General features: G+C 43.2%; 1 pseudogene; it reads left to right on the top strand.

The window, feature by feature from the left end:
• Positions 1 to 3565: 3565 nt before the first annotated feature.
• On the top strand, positions 3566 to 4500 carry LOC123448168 (annotated as a pseudogene).
• Positions 4501 to 8456: the final 3956 nt, after the last annotated feature.

Genomic DNA, 8456 nt, shown 5'->3' with positions numbered 1-8456 from the left:
ATCATGGTGTGGCGCCGGTGACAAGAAGATCGTGCCGGTGCTTTGGTGATGGAGATCAAGGAGCACGTGATGATGGCCATATCATGTCACTTATGAATTGCATGTGATGTTAATCCTTTTATGCACCTTATTTTGCTTAGAACGACGGTAGCATTATGAGGTGATCTCTCACTAAAATTTCAAGACGAAATTGTGTTCTCCCCGACTGTGCACCGTTGCTACAGTTCGTCGTTTCGAGACACCACATGATGATCGGGTGTGATAGACTCAACGTTCACATACAACGGGTGCAAAACAGTTGCGCACGCGGAACACTCGGGTTAAGCTTGACGAGCCTAGCATGTGCAGACATGGCCTCAGAACACATGAGACCGAAAGTTCGATCATGAATCATATAGATGATATGATTAGCATGGGGATGCTTACCACTGAAACTATGCTCTACTCACGTGATGATCGGACTTGAGCTAGTGTAAGTGGATCATGAACCACTCAAATAACTAGAGAGATGTACTTTTTGATTAAGTTAAACTCTAATTATCTTGAACATAGTCTAAGTCCACTTTGAATATATTTGTGTTGTAGATCATGGCTCACGCGATAGTCACCCTGAATTTTAATACGTTCCTAGAGAAAGCTAAGTTGAAAGATGATGGAAGCAACTTTGTAGATTGGGCTCATAATCTTAAGCTAATCTTACAAGCTGGGAAGAAGGATTATGTCCTTAATGCTGCGCTAGGAGATGAACCACCGTCTACGGATGATCAGGATGTTAAGAACGCTTGGTTAGCACGTAAGGACTACTCAGTAGTTCAATGTGCAGTCTTGTATGGCTTAGAACCGGGACTTCAACGTCGCTTTGAGCGTCATGGAGCATTTGAGATGTTCCAGGAGTTGAAGTTTATCTTTCAGAAGAACGCCTGGATCGAAAGGTATGAGACCTCCGATAAATTCTATGCTTGCAAGATGGAGGAGAACACGTCTGTCAGTGAACATGTGCTCAAAATGTCTGGGTACTCAAACCGTCTAGCTGAGCTGGGGATTGAACTCCGGCAAGAGGCTATCACTAACAGAATCCTTCAATCACTGCCGCCAAGCTATAAAGGCTTTGTGTTGAACTACAACATGCAAGGGATGAACAAGTCTCCCGGCTAGTTGTTTGCGATGTTGAAAGTCACAGAGTCTGAACTCCGTAAAGAGCATCAAGTGTTGATGGTGAATAAGACCACTAGTTTCAAGAGAAACGGCAAAGGCAAGAAGGGTAATTCAAAGAAGAGCGGCAATCCTGTTGCCAATCCGACGAAGAAACCCAAAGCTGGACCTTAGCCTGAAACAGAGTGTTACTATTGCAAGGGTATGGGTCACTGGAAGCGCAATTGCCCTAAGTATGTGGCTGATAAGCAGGCGGCCAAAGAAAAATCAGGTATATTTGATATACATGTTATTGATGTGTACTTAACCGGCTCTCGTAGTAGTGCCTAGGTATTCGATACCGGTTCTGTTGCTCATATTTGCAACTCAAAACAGGAACTGCGGAATAGACGAAGGCTGGCGAAAGATGAAGTGACGATGCCCGTAGGAAATGGTTCCAAGGTTGATGCAATCGCCGTCGGCACAGTTTCACTTCAGTTACCATCAGGATTAGTTATGAACTTGAATCATTGTTATTTAGTGCCTGCGTTGAGCATGAACATTATATCTGGATCTTGTTTATTGCGAGACGGTTACTCTTTTAAGTCAGAGAATAATGGTTGTTCTATTTCTATGAGTAACATCTTTTATGGTCATGCACCCAATGTGAGAGGATTGTTCATATTGAATCTTGATAGTGATACACACATACATAACATTGAGACCAAAAGAGTTAGAGTTAACAATGATAGCGCCATATTTTTGTGGCACTGCCGCTTATGTCATATTGGTGTAAAGCGCATGAAGAAACTCCATGCCGATGGACTTTTGGAGTCACTTGACTTTGATTCACTTGACACGTGCGAACCATGCCTCATGGGCAAGATGACTAAAACTCCATTCTCCGGAACAATGGAGCGTGCAAGTGACTTGTTGGAAATCATACATACTGATGTGTGTGGTCCGATGAGCGTAGAGGCACGCGGCGGATATCGTTATTTTCTCACCTTCACTGACGATTTGAGTAGATATGGTTATGTCTACTTAATGAAGCACAAGTTTGAAACATTTGAAAAGTTCAAGCAATTTCAGAGTGAAGATGAAAATCATCGTAACAAGAAGATCAAGTTCCTACGGTCTGATCGTGGGGGTGAATATCTGAGTTTCGAGTTTGGTGCTCACTTAAGACAATGTGGAATTGTTTCACAGTTGACATCGCCTGGAACACCACAGCGTAATGGTGTGTCCGAACGTCGTAATCGTACTTTATTAGAGATGGTGCGATCTATGATGTCTCTTACCGATTTGCCGTTATCGTTTTGGGGCTATGCATTAGAAACAGCTGCATTCACTTTAAATAGGGCACCATCAAAATCCGTTGAGACGACACCATACGAACTGTGGTATGGCAAAAGGCCAAAGTTGTCGTTTCTTAAAGTTTGGGGATGTGATGCTTATGTCAAAAAGCTTCAGCCTGAAAAGCTGGAACCCAAAGCGGAAAGGTGCATCTTCATAGGTTACCCAAAAGAGACAGTTGGGTACACCTTCTATCTCAAATCTGAGGGCAAAGTGTTTGTTGCTAAAAACGGAGTTTTTCTCGAGAAGGAGTTTCTCTCGAGAGAATTGAGTGGGAGGAAGATAGAACTTGACGAGGTTGTCGAACCTCTCATCCCTCTGGATGGTGGCGCAGGGCAAGGGGAAACCTCTGTCGTTGCGACGCCGGTGGAGGAGGAAGTTAATGATGATGATCATGAAACTCCGGTTGAAGTTTCTGTCGAACCACGCAGGTCGACGAGACCACGTGCTGCTCCAGAGTGGTACGGTAATCCCGTCTTATCAATCATGTTGTTGGACAACAATGAACCTGCAAATTATGAAGAAGCAATGGTGGGCCCAGATTCCAACAAATGGCTAGAAGCCATGAAGTCCGAGATAGGATCCATGTATGAGAACAAAGTGTGGACTTTGGAAGTACTGCATGAGGTCTGCAAAGCTATTCAGAACAAATGGATCTTTCAGAGGAAGACGGACGCCGACGGCAATGTGACCGTTTATAAAGCTCGACTTGTGGCAAAGGGAGTAAATGTTTACCGTGAATAAGAGGATAAAAACTACTCCCTCCTTAAAATAATATAAGAGCATTTAGAGAGGGAGTATAAAAGAAACAAAAAATAAAATTATGTAATATTAACTCTGATTGGTGAAATCAGTTGTGGGATGGATTGATGACATGGCAAACATCTGTCCATCCATCCATCCTAGCACTCCTCTCTCGCGCGCGCAGCAAGCCCCTCTCTCTCTCTCTCTCTCTCTCTCGCGCGCGCGCACGCGCAGCACCCCCTCTCTCTCAGTGCACGCGAACCCTAGCAGTCGCCTCCCACCACGACTCCCTCTCCCCTCGCAGCCGGTCTGCACCCTCCTTCTCCCCCACTCGATGCAGATCCATTGCAGACTCCTCCCACTGTGGCTTCTGGGTGCTCTCCGGCCCGCCCATGGCTTCCCTAGCGAAGAGATCCGGCCTCCGCTCCCTGGCGGTCGCGCAAGATCTGAGGCCCGCGTCGCGTGGACGAGAAGGGAACCCCCGTCTCCGCGAGATCACGTCAGGCACCCTCCTCCCCGCCGACAGGGATGGTGCGGCCGGCGGGCCTCCTCGACCCGACGACGAGGCGGCGTCCGATCCTCGACCCGCGCCTCACCATTGTCTCCACCGAGGAGATCCTCCTCGTCGCGGGGCTGCTGGACAACAACGAAGACGACCAGGCGACCACCAAGGAGAATGTCACCGTCACCGTCCGCTTCCGCCCGCTCAGGTTCCGCCGCGCGCTCCCGCTCCCGCTCCGCCTCGGTCGGCTCCTCTTTAAGATGGATTTGGGGGAGTGCGGGTTGATTTTGGGTTTTTTTTGTTCCTCTCCTCCGTGTGGCGTGAAGCCCGCGAGAGATTCGGCAGGGGGAGGAGGTCGCGTGGTACGCCGACGGGGACACGGTCGTGCAGAGCAAGAAGAACCCCAACATAGGTTACGCTTACGGTACGTCTCAGTCCCTTCTCCGCTGGTTGGCGCTTGGATTGCTTGTGGATTTCGGCATTGGCGGCACTGTTTTCTCTCTGGCTGTCATCTTTTTGTTGGGAATTTGCTGTGTCGCACTGAAATGTTCAGTCCGAGCCTAAGCTAGAGGGTGAACTGACTGGATGGGATTTGGGGATACTTCTAATTATAGATTGTTGGAATTTTCTCATGCCGCCCTGCCACTACTCAGTTTGCTTCTAGAGCTCAGAATACACCGCAAATGCTTCCGAATTTCGTATTATGACCTTCTGATATTGCATCAATTTATCCGTACATTGGAAACAGGGACCTCAATACAGTTTGATGTTTATTTTGCTTATAATTAAGTATGAAACCAGTAGTATAATGTTAGTATTCTCAAAATAGTGCACCTATTCACGAGGGGCACATACTTCAACATGGTAGTTTTGTGTACTGATGCACTGGGGATTGGATAATCTGCACCGTTTAGGCTTGCTACTCCCGTGCTAATTCACAATCCATATGCTGATCTATGTAGGGAATTGTACAAAACAAGTATTCATTAGCTCATGCTTAGCTGTCAGCATGCTTAGGTGGCAGGACTAATACAGGCTATCGGCTCTGTAAGAGGTGACTACATGAAAATTGACAGTTGGACGGCACACAACTTTGAAGAACTCTAGTTTACTATAGGTTTTTTCTTTGCAGATGAATCGATTGTTGAAGTTTTCTAGTTATGGTGCTAAAACTATTGGTTTAGATAAATAAATTTCTAGGTAGTTTTGTTTACACATTCATTTGTATGAACAAATGGAACTATTTCAATGTCTCCTGCACGGCTAGTTATTCCAGTGAAGTAGGCTGTTCCGTTACATGGAATAATTGCAAATTAATATCTAGGAGAAGTAGACGCGTTTCCGAGACTGACATTTTATCTATTCTCTCCAGTTTCAAGTTAAACTGTAGAGACTAATACTGTATTGTACTGTTGTTACACAGATCGGGTTTTTGCACCTACTACTACAACCCGCCAAGTATATGATGTCGCAGCTCAGCATGTTGTCAGTGATGCCATGGAGGGTATATATGGTAAGTGATATTTTCTTCTCTTACCCTCTTCAGCTTTATCTTACAACTTAGTATTATGATAACATCTTGTTCTTCCTTTCTGACTTACTTTTCTGATGAAAGAGGCTGGTTTCTGTGCATGGAATTTCACTTTACTATTAGATCTTCTAGAGGTCATAGTGAATTTTAAGAACACAGTGTTAATATACTACACTGTAGTATATTTTTCGTCACGTCGGCCACGCCACCATCCATTTGGATCAAATCATGATTGCTGGGATCAATTATGATTTGTGAGAGCATAGTGGGCAACTTCTGCATTTGCTTTGAAAGGATGCAGGCTCTTACGGCATCAAGCGTACCCACCCTCTCGAGGATGTTGAGCAACAAATTGTTGGGCAGCTCGCTCAGCCTGTCCTCCCCGTTACCAACTGCTGCCTTGGACTGTGTTTCCACCGTCTCAAGGCCTTTGAGAAGCACATCGTTCGGCAACTCGCTTAGCTTGTCCTCCCTGTTATCAGCTGCTTTCTTCGACTGCATTTAGGGGAGGCGGATTAGTCATCGCTGATAGAACGATAAATTGTGTTCCCTCCCTGCAGAATTAACTGATGCTGAAATGCGTGTATCTAACGCATTTCAGCATCAATTAATTCCGAACGGAGTGAGTAATAATAATAATAAAGAAAAAAAAGAAGCAGCAACAACTTACTCACGGCTGCTGTGACGACGGCGACCTCTATTGAGCTTCATGGTGATCCGTTCTCAAAAAAGAACTAAGTAGACAACTTACAACGAGAAACAATAGGTGAGCCAAAAATATTCCTGAAATGACAAGCTAAGCGAGTTGTCGAACGATGTGCTTCTCAAAGGCCTTGAGACGGTGGAAACACAGTCCAAGGCAGCAGCTGGTAACGGGGAGGACATGCTGAGCGAGTTGCCCAATGATTTGCTGCTCAACATTCTCGAGAGGGTGGGTACGCTTGATGCCGTAAGAGCCTGCATCCTTTCGACGCAAATGCAGAAGCTGCCCACTATGCTCTCACAGATCATAATTGATCCCAGCAATCGTGATTTGATCCAAATGGATGGTGTCGTGGACAACGTCACGAAAAAGATCCATACTTGTGCTGATCATTTTTTTCTGGATTTTCTAGAAGTATCCCAAGTCTGAAGTGCCTTGATATTTTTGAACCGAATTGCTTAGTTTTTTTAATGTATTCCTCCTTGTATCCACATTAATCTTTATGATATTTATGTTCTGCAGATAAATAACTGATGGGAGATTGTTCCAGCAGTATCTGGTGATAGGTTCCTCAGCATGCTTCCACCCTGGCATGCATATGAGCGTTCTACTGAGTACTTCATCTTCACTCATGGAATTTAACAAGTTTACACTACTGTGAAGCACCTGAAGGTGTGATTTTGGTGCTTTCCATCATTAAATACTTCATTTTAGTCAGTTTTGGCAAGAGGCCTAGCGATGTACTTAAATAGTTATTGTGATGGAGTAGTATTCATGTGCTCATGAGTTATGCTTTCATAGATTTAGCAGCCTACTGAAAGCTGCAAACTTAATGATGGATATTGTATTAACATGTGCTGTCTGTAGAACTCTAGACTTCCTAATTTTCATGCGAACGCAGTATCACGATGCACTCAAACGGGTTTCCGTGTGCCGTGCAGTATTCTTCTTGTTGTATCTTTATTGTCTGCCTGTTGTACAAGATGCTGAAATTGCTTACTCATGTAACATCTTTATGTTCTTTTATAGGCAGATTTGCAGCAGCACCAACCTCATTATATTATCTCTATACCACTGGTCTATGAAACTCTGTACATGTTAGTTTCTGTGACTGTGCTCTGTATGTAAACTGTGACACGTTCTGCATGAAGTGGTATTTGATAGTAGAATTTCTTCAGTTCGCTAGTGCCCTCAATGCGGCTCAACATATTTGCCTTCTGTTTGTTGTCAACATCTATCTTTCATTGTATAATTTTTGGCTTATTTGGTTTATCATATTTTTATCCATCAAATCAATATTTTTTGTAAAAATCTGTGATCCATTTTGTAACATTTCATTACTTTTTACAGTTCGATTCAGAGGCAGATATCGGCTAGTTCTCCTGCTCGAAAAACTATGGCCCTTGCACTTATCAGGATAAGTTTGCTATTTATGGAGGCGAAGAAGATATATGTGGTATGAATCCCGAGTTAGCATGAGTCACCTCATTCTCTTCGCTGCAAGTAAAGTCGCTATTATTTCTTCCTCTCATTCTTTGGTGACTGGAGGTTCTCTATAAATCAATGTCTCCTTGGATTCTGCATGTAGCTTTCTCAATTTTCCTTTTTTCTGTCTTCTTTTTCTGTTATTCACCAGTACTCGTTGACCTGCTTCCTGGCATCGGCAAGGAGTATGATGCTACCATCTGATCAGTTGTGGTATTGAATGATTGTTTGTGCCTTTATTTGATTTGCCTCCTGTGAGCTAACAATCGGTTATATTGTACATGGTAAACACTGTAGTATCTCTATTTTATGTGCTATTGTATTAAACTGTGTAGTGTCCATATAGTGTGGACAACTCATCCAACTGAACGACAATTAAAAGATCCGTTTAAACCTTTTCTGGACACCTATTTTATTGGAATCTTGAACTGGTAGAAAATTATTTCAACTAATGTCCTCTTCATTCCTAATATTGAATAGCTATAAAGGAATCAACTCTCGTTTATCTGTGATGCTTATTCATACAAGTTAGCATATTTGCTCAGCTGGATGATATTTTTCTATATATTGTAGGTGGATCTATAAAATTAAATACAAGTTCATACTCATACATATAATGTTTTTTTACAACTAGCAGCTTTTATACAACTTTAACATCTAGTATATTGGATATATTTTGTGATTTGAAGTTACTGATCTATGATCTGGTGAAATATTAGGGTCTAATGTATTTTTGTTTTGTCTCTTTCTCTGTTGATAGGAAAGTGGTGAGAAGATGTCGATGATCCCTCCTTGGGACATTCAAATCAACACAACATAAAAATTTCTGAACCTATGTCTCATAGGAGAGTGGAATGAACTCCACTGTTAGCAATGCGTCATTGTTCTATTGTGCAATTCTGTCTGTTCTTGCTATATTCCTGTGTATGGAAATGTATTCATGAGTTAGTTATTGTGTTATGTAAACCTGAGAGATGTATTATGTAATGTTATATGATGGATGA

Source organism: Hordeum vulgare, chromosome 4H, assembly GCF_904849725.1.
Source record: "Hordeum vulgare subsp. vulgare chromosome 4H, MorexV3_pseudomolecules_assembly, whole genome shotgun sequence".
Lineage (NCBI taxonomy): Eukaryota > Viridiplantae > Streptophyta > Magnoliopsida > Poales > Poaceae > Hordeum > Hordeum vulgare.
This window is presented reverse-complemented; position numbering and strand designations above follow the sequence as displayed.